We start from the raw sequence: 10,454 nt of genomic DNA, 5'->3' as shown, positions 1-10,454 counted from the left end.
TGAGAAGTGAACTGGGGCCCTCTGTCAGATATTATGGAAGCAGGAACTCAATGCAATCTGACGATTTCTTGAATATAGAGCCAGCCGTACTGTGCAACAGAATATGTGGTCTTCACAGGCAAGAAATGAGCTAATTTAGTCAAACAGTCTACAATCACCCATATCGAATCATATCCTCACGTGGTACGAGGCAACCCAGTCATAAAATCCATAGTAATCATTTTTCACTTCCATTCTGGGATAGGGAGATCTTGCAGCTTCCCTGACGGCCTTTGGTGTTCAAATTTCACCTTCTGACAAGTCAAGCACTTATACACAAAGTCTGCTATGTCTCTCTTCATGCCATTCCACCAATAGCTATCTTTCACATCATGGTACATCTTGGTGGAGCCTGGGTGGACATTGTACAGTGTATAATGTGCCTCTCGCATGATTTCATTTCTGAGATTGTCCACGTCGAGCACACATATCCTGGAGCCTTGCATAAGGGCGCCATCACTAGCAAATCCAAACTCACCACCTTCACCCTGCTGTACTCTTTCTATGATCTTCATCAGTTGTTGGTCTCTATGCTGGAAAACTCTGACTCTATCTTGTAAGTCTGGCCTTACTGAAAAATGGGCAAACAATACTCCCTCATCTGAAAGATCTAAGATCAGACCTTGATCCATCAACTCATGTATTTCCTAAATCAACAGTCTCTTCTCCGTTGATATATGCGCCAAGCTGCCAGAAGATTTTCTGCTCAAAGCATCTACTACTACATCGGCCTTCCCAGGGTGGTACTGGATGGTACAATCATAGTCCTTCAAAAGCTCCATCCATCTCCCCTGTCTCAAGTTTAAATCCCTCTGTTGGAAGATGTACTTCAAACTCTTGTGGTCGGTGTATATCTCGCACACTTCACCATATAGGTAGTGTCTCCAGATCTTTAGTGCAAAGACTACAGCAGCCATTTCCAAATCATGGGTGGGGTAGTTCTGCTCATGCCTCTTCAGCTACCTTGAAGCATAAGCGACTACTTTTCCATTTTGCATCAAAACACAACCTAAGCCAACTCTGGAGGCGTCACAGTACACGGTATATCCTTCACCACTTGTCGATAGTGTCAACACAGGGGCGGTGATTAGACACTCCTTAAGCTTCTGGAAACTCTCATCACAATCATCTGTCTAAATGAATGGAACATTCTTCCAAGTTAACTTAGTTAGGGAAGCTGCTATTCTGGAAAAATCCTGCACAAAACACCTATAGTAGCCAGCTAGGCCCAGAAAACTTTGTACCTCAGTGACTGTTGTAGCCTAAGCCAATCAGTTACAGCCTCAATTTTCTTGGGATCCACTTGAATGCGTTCACTAGAAACCACGTGTCCCAAGAATAAGATGCTTTCTAGCCAAAATTCACATTTTGAAAATTTGGCATATAGTTGGTGCTCCCTCAAAGTCTGCAACACCATCCTCAAATGTCACGCATGTTCTCCTTGGTCCGAGAGTATACCAAAATGTCATCTATGAATACGATGACAAAACGGTCTAGGAATGGCTTGAATACCCTATTCATCAAGTCCATGAAGGCTGCTAGTACATTAGTGAGTCCAAAAGACATCACCAAGAACTCATAATGACCATATCTTGTCCTGAATGCTGTCTTGGACACATCCTCATTCCTGATTCTCAACTGATGGTAGCCTGATTGCAGGTCTATCTTGGAAAAGAATCTAGCTCCTTAGAGCTGATCAAACAGATCATCGATCCGAGGAAGTGGATACTTGTTCTTCACAGTCACCTTGTTCAGCTGTCTATAATCAATACACAACCTCAAGGACCCATCTTTCTTTCTCACAAATAGAACAGGAGCACCCTAGGGTGAAGTGCTCGGACATATGAAACCCTTGTCCAAAAGCTCCTGTAGTTGCTCCTTCAGCTCTTTCAATTCTGCTGGTGCCATCCTGTAAGGCGGCATTAATATGGGTTTTGTACCCTGCACAACATCAATATAGAACTCTATTTCCCTTCCTGGTGGCAACCCTGGAAGCTTCTCAGGGAAGATATCCATGAATTCTCTGACAACAGAAATATTTTCCATGTTGACACATTCTACAAATGTATCTCTCACCAATGCCAAAAACCCTTGACATCCACGCCTCAACATTTTTCTAGGACTAATTGCTGACACCAAATTATATGGAGCCATGCTCCGATCACCATCAAAGCTAAACTCTTCCACACCAGGTATGTGGAAATACACCTTTTTGTTCCTGCAGTCTAAAGTGGCATAATGAGTTGCCAACCAATCCATTCCCAAAATTACATCGAAATCCATTACTGGTATAGGAACCAAGTCTGCTGGGAGGATTCTTCCATCCACTACTACTGAGCTACCCGGAAAAACCATATCTACATCTATGTTGTCACTAAGCGAGGTAGCTATAGACAAAGGGCATTCTAAAGTTGTAGGGTTCCTACCCAATCTCATGGTAAACACTGGGGAGACAAATGAGTGCGTAGCACCCGGATCTATCAAAACACAAGCTTCATAGGAACAGACTAGAAGAATACCTGCCACAACTACATTGGAAGCCTGAGCATCCTGGTGGGTCAGGGTAAAAACCCAAGCTTGACCCCCACCCTGGGTTGCAGAACCCTAATACTGACTTCTACCTCTTGATCTGCCTCCAAATCCATGTCCCCCTTGTCCTCAACCCTATTGGCCACTAAACTGACTGCCTGCCATGCTGGAAGCACTAGGATACAACTGACGAGGAACATTAGCAGCAGGACCCTGTGACCCCATCTGCGGCTCGCTGAACATGGGGCATTCCCTAGCAAAGTGACCTAGTTGGCCACACCTAAAGCATACTCCTGAACCTATTATACAAGGTCCTAAATGTCCTCCTCCACACTATGTACAAGGTGCAAAAGAGGATCCTGAACCAGACTCAAAACTGTTGTACCCCGAACTGTGACCATTGCTGGATCCGTACTCTAGTTTGAATCCTCGAGATTTGTGTCTAAAACCACTATTCTTATTCCTACTTCTTCTTCTATAGTGACCTTGTCCTCCGCTATCCGTAGTACCCATGTGGGGAACACCTGAAGAACCCTCTGCTCTATTTTTCTTTGCCCTTCCACTGTCATCTCCAGTATAGCTAATCTCAATCTATTGGGCTCGATCAAGTACCACATCAAAAGACTAATTAGACATCATGGACAGGTTTGCATCCCTCTTGTCCAGCCCCTTTAGGAACCTTTTTACCTTTATACTTTCTGTAGCCACTACTGTAGGGGCATATCTGCTCAGTTCCATAAATTCTGTAGCATATTAATCTACAGACCTGCCATTTTACCTTAAGGCCTCAAAGGCCCACTGCTTTTAATCTCTAAAACTTTCTGGTACAAATCTGTTGATAAACAGTTCCACAAACTGGGTCCATGACAAACCTTCCATCTGAGGTAATATATAGTCATTCATCCATTGTCTAGGCATAGACCAAACAACATGCTGCATACACTCTATGAGCCTCCTATCAGTCAACTGCAACTCCATCCCTGCCTGTTTGTAGGAATCCAAAAATCAATAGGCATCGTCTGACACATCATAAGTACCAGACACCAATTTCTTGAAATTAATTATCTGTTTGTAAGGTTCCCCCCTTGGTGCGGTAGACTGCTGCTGTTGGAGAGGGTGGACCATATACTGTGCCATCATATTGATGGTTTTTTGCAAACCAGCTAGAGTAGCTGCCATTGGGTCCATGGGACCCTGTGCCATAAAAGACTGATCCTGAATTGGTGGCAGCTACTCTTTTACTTGAGCAGCTCTAGGCCTCCTACCTGGCCTCCTCGGGGCAGGCCCCTCATCCTGTACCGACACCTCGTCGGGCACATCTGGTTCTGGTGCAGTGGCAGCTCCTCTGCTTCTACATATTTTCCTAAAATTTAGCAGTATTAGCCCATAAAAATTTAAAACGGCATGTTACAAAGCTCTATAGACTCATAGTTATACATAATTATATGAAGCAAAAACTAGAACCAAATATGACAATTCAAGAGGAATGTGGACCCTATTTTCCGCATATGACTCCTAGTAGACTCCTCCCAACACTTTAGACAAATATTCCCTATGAATCTGGAGCCTAAGCTCTGATACCACATTTGTCACGACCCAACCTATGGGCCAGACCGGTACTAGGACCTGGGCCAGCCTAAAGCCCCTAAGGCCCGTAGTAAGCCTAACTATTCCTCAACCCAACTCTAAGGCTCATTTGGGCCCAATTTCAAGAAGTTAACCGGACAGAGTCTGGCCATAAAATGGACCTTTTAACGGAGAGTTTTTGACTCGCCCGACCTGTAAACACAATATATAATAAATTGGGGAGCTCAGCTCACCTCCTCATAATCAAATTATCATAAAAATAAATGGGAGCTCGGCTCCCTCATCCAATCCAACCATACATGCATTTAATAAGTTTACAGGTCCAACATGACAATTATATTACAGACCCAATCAAATAAATATTTCTAACACATGCGAAAATTTTAAGAGTTAACAGAATTATACAAAAACTACAGACTTTAATAGACGACCTATGAGAGAAAGGTAGGTTAGAACTCAACAAAAAATCTCCTGTAGCCTGGAAAAATAATGAACAGGAGTGAGCATTCGACTCAGAGAGTAAAATATCAATTTTAACCATAATTTCTATAGCTATCTAAAGTTAATGCACCCTGTAGAGTGAAATGCAACATCGTCATAAATTTTATACAAATCACATCAAAAAGGTAATTTAGAGCACTCACACACCCGATAATGTCGAACAGTACATATATGGGAGCCGATCCCTTATATAGCCCTCTTAATCCAACCTCTGCCAACAAAGATCTAAAGCTGGACTTTCGCTTAATAAACCAAATACGGGGTCCCAGTGAAGAACTCAAGCTGTGTCTACCCCGAAGGACCAGGTCCCAGTGAAGATCTCAAGCCGTGTCTACCTGTCCTGTCCATATCCAACACTATACCACACGCACACCAACGCACGCACATTGCTCTAAATTACCACAACAACATCTATGGCACTTCAACATTTATGAATGCAATGTAAAACGTGCCTATTATTTAACTACATAGATACATACATATAAGTGATGGATGGACATACTTGAACATATAATAATATCGAAATTACAATTAAAATTAATATTTTACTCACAGACTCAACCGAAGTCACCGTGACGGCTAAGCGAAGGAAGAAGGCTATCTCGGCTCACCTGACAATTTTTATTACAATTATTTAGTACATTTGAATTAATACAAGCTAAGAAAAAGACCAAAGATGTCCTAAGTCGTGCCGAAAATCCGGCAAAGTCTCCTCTATACCTAGGACTTACCCAACCAGCAAAAGGGCTTAAAACGCACTTTTATATCCACAAACTATACACCCACAACTCAATCACATCACACAGCCTCTCCTGGGCCCATCCAAATAGTCATCAATCACAATATGTAAAATTATAGTTTAATCCTTATAATTTAATCCTTTGCAAAAACTATCCAAATGAGTTCTAAAAATTCTAAAACTTTGCCTCGCGGTCCTTAGCATCATTACTAAGCTAATGCAAAAGGAACTATAATTTTCTGAGCTACCACGAATATTTTATGAATTTTTAATCCAATTCAAGCACTAGAAAGTTACGAAAAAGTAAGGTTCGAGTTTACCTATGCCGATTCTGACTCTGGGGACGCACTCGGGACATCTGACAACGGTGGGGTAGCCAAAATCTCGATCCAATTCCAAGACTTTTTCGATAGCCTGTCTGTCTGACCAAAAATTTGCAGACCCTGGCAACCGTTGAATTTCTATGAATTGAAGGTACCTACACGAAGCCCACAACATGGGGGTTAGTACAAAATTTTTACGGAATTTTCTATGCTCATTTAGTGATCGAAAAAACACTACGAAGTTTCGTGGGACCCATCAAAAAATGGTGTCAGAAAATTTTGAAATTTATATTACCGTGAAGCTCTCGACGAGTGGAGCGCTTTGGTATTCTCTGTTTTCTCGTGGGATTCATGGTTTGCGATAAATCTAGCCCAAAATTCGAAATAGGCTAAAACTTTCCGGACAAAAATTGGGCAAACCGCTCAATGGATTTTGGTGTTCTTAGTGTATATGGAAAGATCTCGAGGTGTAGATGTTGTTTGACACACGATCCAGTCCGATTGGTGGCCGGATCGGCCGGATTTTGGCTGGGAAGGTGAGGCGTCACACGTCCGCAGGGGAGGAGTTCGCGCGCATTTTCCGGCCGCCTGAGACATCCGCCAGCCGTGGGGAGGCACTGGGGCGGCACACCAGCGAGGTGGGGAGGGCTGGGTGGTGGCGGTGCAGCTTGGGGAGGAGGGAGGAGAGAGAAAATGGGAAAGAGAGGAAGAGGGGTCGAGGACGCGCACGAAGGAAGAAGAAAAGGAGCTGGCCGGTACGATTAGACCGGTCCGATCCGGTTCGATTCGATTCGGCTTGTCCGATTTAAGATACAAAATTTTGAATTTTTACTCTGCCTTAGGACTGAAAATGAGGCCCAAAAATTTCGAAAAAATTCTAGAAAACTCAAAAAAATTCGTAGAGTCCAAATATATTTTTAGTTTTTTCACGTGGTCTTTAAATTAATTTTTAAAAATCATCAAAGTTTTATAGTTTCGAAAAATCGAACCCGATTTCTAAAATCTAAAAAATTTCAAATAATTTCCTAAAATTTAAATAAAATAAAATATTAATATTACTCACAAAATAATAAATTTAAAAATTAGGGGTGTTACAGAAAATATGTTCTCAACTCTTCTCATGTGTTACAATCAGACACGATTGAGTTAAAAAGAGAACTTGACCTTTGAGGAACAACCAGAGGCCATAGTAGATTATCAGATGAGACAGTTTCAGTCAAAATAGATTCTTATGGTTAAAGTCTTATGGAAAAGTCAATTTATAGAGGAATGTACTTGAAAATCAGAGCGAGATATGCACAACAAGTACCTACACTTGTTTAGTATGTAACTCAATGAATTTATTCTGCCTTATATAAAAATTTGAGGACGAATTTTCTATAAGAAGGGAAGAATGTAACATCTTAAATTTTTAAATAATTATTTTATGTATAAATTTTGATATTTTAATGTATTAAATATTATAGTATTTTAATTTGAATTTTCGAGGTTTTAAAAATTGGGTTTTCATTTTTCAAGGTAATTAATTTCAATGATTTTTAAAAATTAATTTAAAGACCACATGATAATTTTGAATTTATTTTTGGACTCCATAAATTTTTTTTAAGTTTTCTATAAGTTTTTTGAAATTTTTTAGCCTCGTTTTGAGTCCTAAGATAAAGCAAAAATCAAATTTCGAGTGTCCAGAATCAAACTGACCCTTTTTTTCTTCTCCCCTCCTTTTCTTCAATTTGCTCCACCTCTTCTCTTCTCTCCTTCTCTTCTCTCTCCTCCCTTCTCGCCACCACCTTGCCAGCCTTCCTCCCTCATCGACACACCTCCAGCGTCCCCCCCCCCCCCCTCCAGGCGCTAGCAACCCCTCTCCAAGGAGAAAACATGCTCCAAACTTTCCTCATGCACACGCGCGACCTTTCATTTTCCCTCATCATTTTCAGTAATTTCGGCCACTAATTGGACTGAGTCTTTCTCCTTTTTTGTTCTACACCTCATAAGCTTTCCATAGATATCAATTTCACGGATTTTCATCAAGCGATTTGTGCGAATCGAGCTTGAGAAGTTTTATCCTTTTTCGACTCTGGTCTAAATTTCTCTCACATCGTAAATCCTACCAAAAATCTGAGACCACCAGCGTATCCTACACATCGAGAGCTTTGCAATGACACTAATTTAAAATTTTTCCAATACTAAAAATTTGGTGAGTCTCATGAGCCTGCCAATGATTTTTGAGTCTTTTTAATTAAATAAAAATTATATTCTAACTCCTAATGTTGTGAACTTCACGTAAGTATTTTCATTTCAAAGAAATTCTATTGGCTATCGGGACTGTAATTTTAGGCCAGACACACGGGTTGCCGGACCCACTTCAAAAGTGCATCAATATTATAGTGCTTTCCACCATTTTCAGACTCCTCGGACGCGTTCGAGGTGCCAAAATTAATGTAGGTAAACTGAGACTCCAAATTTCCCTTTTTGACATAATGTTGGATTTAGAATTAAAATCTGTAAAATATTCATGGGTAGCTAGAAAATTATAGTTTTAATTGCTATCGTAATGGCATTGTTAAGGACTGCAGGGAATTATTATAGGATTTTTGGGGTTAATTTAGATAGTTTTTGCAAAATATTAGTTTTAAGCTAAATAGCTGAATTGTGTAGTTATATGAGAATTGTCTGGTTTGGCAGGCCCAGGAGGGGCATTGTGTTATTATTGTATTGTGGACCTGAGGCCTTTTGAATTAAGAAGTGTTTGTTAAGTTGTTTTGAAGGTTGGGTAGGTCCTACATCCAGAAAAAATTATGCCAGATTTCCGGTGTAAACTTAGGGTGTTTAGACTTTTTAGTTCTTTGATTGGAGTTAATATTGATAAATTTCTCGAATATGATTTTTTAGGTGATCCAAGTCAACTTCTTTCACCTTCTCAGCCGCCCCAGTGATATTTAGATAATGTGTGAGTTTGATATTGATTTTATTTGTAATTTCAATATTATTAATTTATATTTAAGGTATGCTCATGCATTTACTTATATGTATGTATATAATTAGTTAAATACTAGGCACGCCCCTTTACTGTATATATTATTGAATTTGTTTGTGGATGTCGCCTTAAGATAACTTGGAGCTATGTGCGTGTGTTGGTGTGAGTATGGTGTGGATATGGATATGAGTAAGATAGGTAGTCACAGTTGGAGCTTGACTCGCCGGGACTCGATCCTTATATATGGATAAATAGGGATAAGTATAGCTTTGAGTTGATCTCGCTAGCCCCCGCAATTGGATTATTAAGCAAAAGTCCGACTTAAGTTGACCTCACTAACATGCATTAGATTAAGAGAACTGTATAAGGAATCAACTCCCATATATGTATTGATGTGATGCATGGGTGCATGCGTGCTTCAAATTATCTTTTGTATGAATATTGGTTAATTCTTCTAAACTATGTGAACGTGTTGCATTTCGTACATTGGAATGCATCAGTTTTATATAGTTATAGAAATTATATTTAAAATCAATATCTTACTCTCTGAGTCGAACGTTTACCCATGTTCAACTATTTTTCCTCAAGTAATAGGAGGCTTTATGTGAGATTAACCTGCTTTCTTTCCCTACAGGTTTAAGCAAAAAATATTTTGATTGACATTTATTATCTTTTATTTAAATATAGAACTCTGCATGGACCAATACTTGTATTTTTATTTGGTTTGTAATAACGTAGTTTTGAAATTGTAAAATTAATTATGTGGTATTACTTGGATGTATAAAATGTTACTATTGATGATAGAGGAAGCTAAGCTCTCAAATATGGATATATGTGATTTGAGTTTTGTGAGGGTGAGCTGAGTTCTCCATATTTTTTTAATTTTATTTATTTACAAGTCGGGTGAGTTAATACTCCCTATTGGATAGTCCAATTTATGGCCGATTTTTATCCATTTATTTTCTTGAAATTGGACTATCTTATTGGGCTTTCTGATCAGGTTAGAGATAGTTAGACTTACTATGGGTTTTGGGGCCCTTATGCTAACCCAATTTCTAGTGCTGATCCAACCCAGAAATCAAGTCATGATAATATGAGAACTCTTAATCATACACTCACCCTATAAACATTAAAAATAAATTTTGAAGAGAGACTAATCGTTCTTTCTCCTCCTCCCTTTTGTTTTTTTAGTGATTATCAGTGTGTTCTAATCAATGAGGAATAATTAGGCGCATCCGATATTTATACATCCTCTCTTACATAACACAAGGGATTCACCTTTTAAAATCAATTAAGAAACTGTTTCTTATTTGTGTAAGGAGCACTATTTTTTAATGCTTCAATATATTTTAAGATCTTCCCTAATCTATTGCTTTATTTTTATGGAGTTTTTCATCTAATTAAGAACTTAACCTATCTTTTTTCTTTTATAAAAGCAATGTAATAAATTATTTCACTTCAAGTTTCATTTGAAGACATTATTAATTACTGATCAAAATTGTGTTTTCAAAGTTGATAAAATTTAGAGAAAATTATTATTTAATTTTTACATTTTAACGAAATTAATTACTTAGTATATTTATTTTAAAAAATATATTATTTAATCTCTCTATGTTTTAGTTTATGAACTATTAAGTCTTTTCCATTATTTTAAAGTAATTTCTTTTCAACTCAATTATTCAATCTCTATTATTTAAATAATATAATTATTTAATTATTGTAATTTTAAATCCATTAAGTATTTAATCATTGTCTACCACTA

Source organism: Hevea brasiliensis, chromosome 3, assembly GCF_030052815.1.
Source record: "Hevea brasiliensis isolate MT/VB/25A 57/8 chromosome 3, ASM3005281v1, whole genome shotgun sequence".
Classification (NCBI taxonomy): Eukaryota; Viridiplantae; Streptophyta; class Magnoliopsida; order Malpighiales; family Euphorbiaceae; genus Hevea; species Hevea brasiliensis.
The sequence above is the reverse complement of the archived record's forward strand: the minus strand, read 5'-3'. Positions refer to the sequence as shown.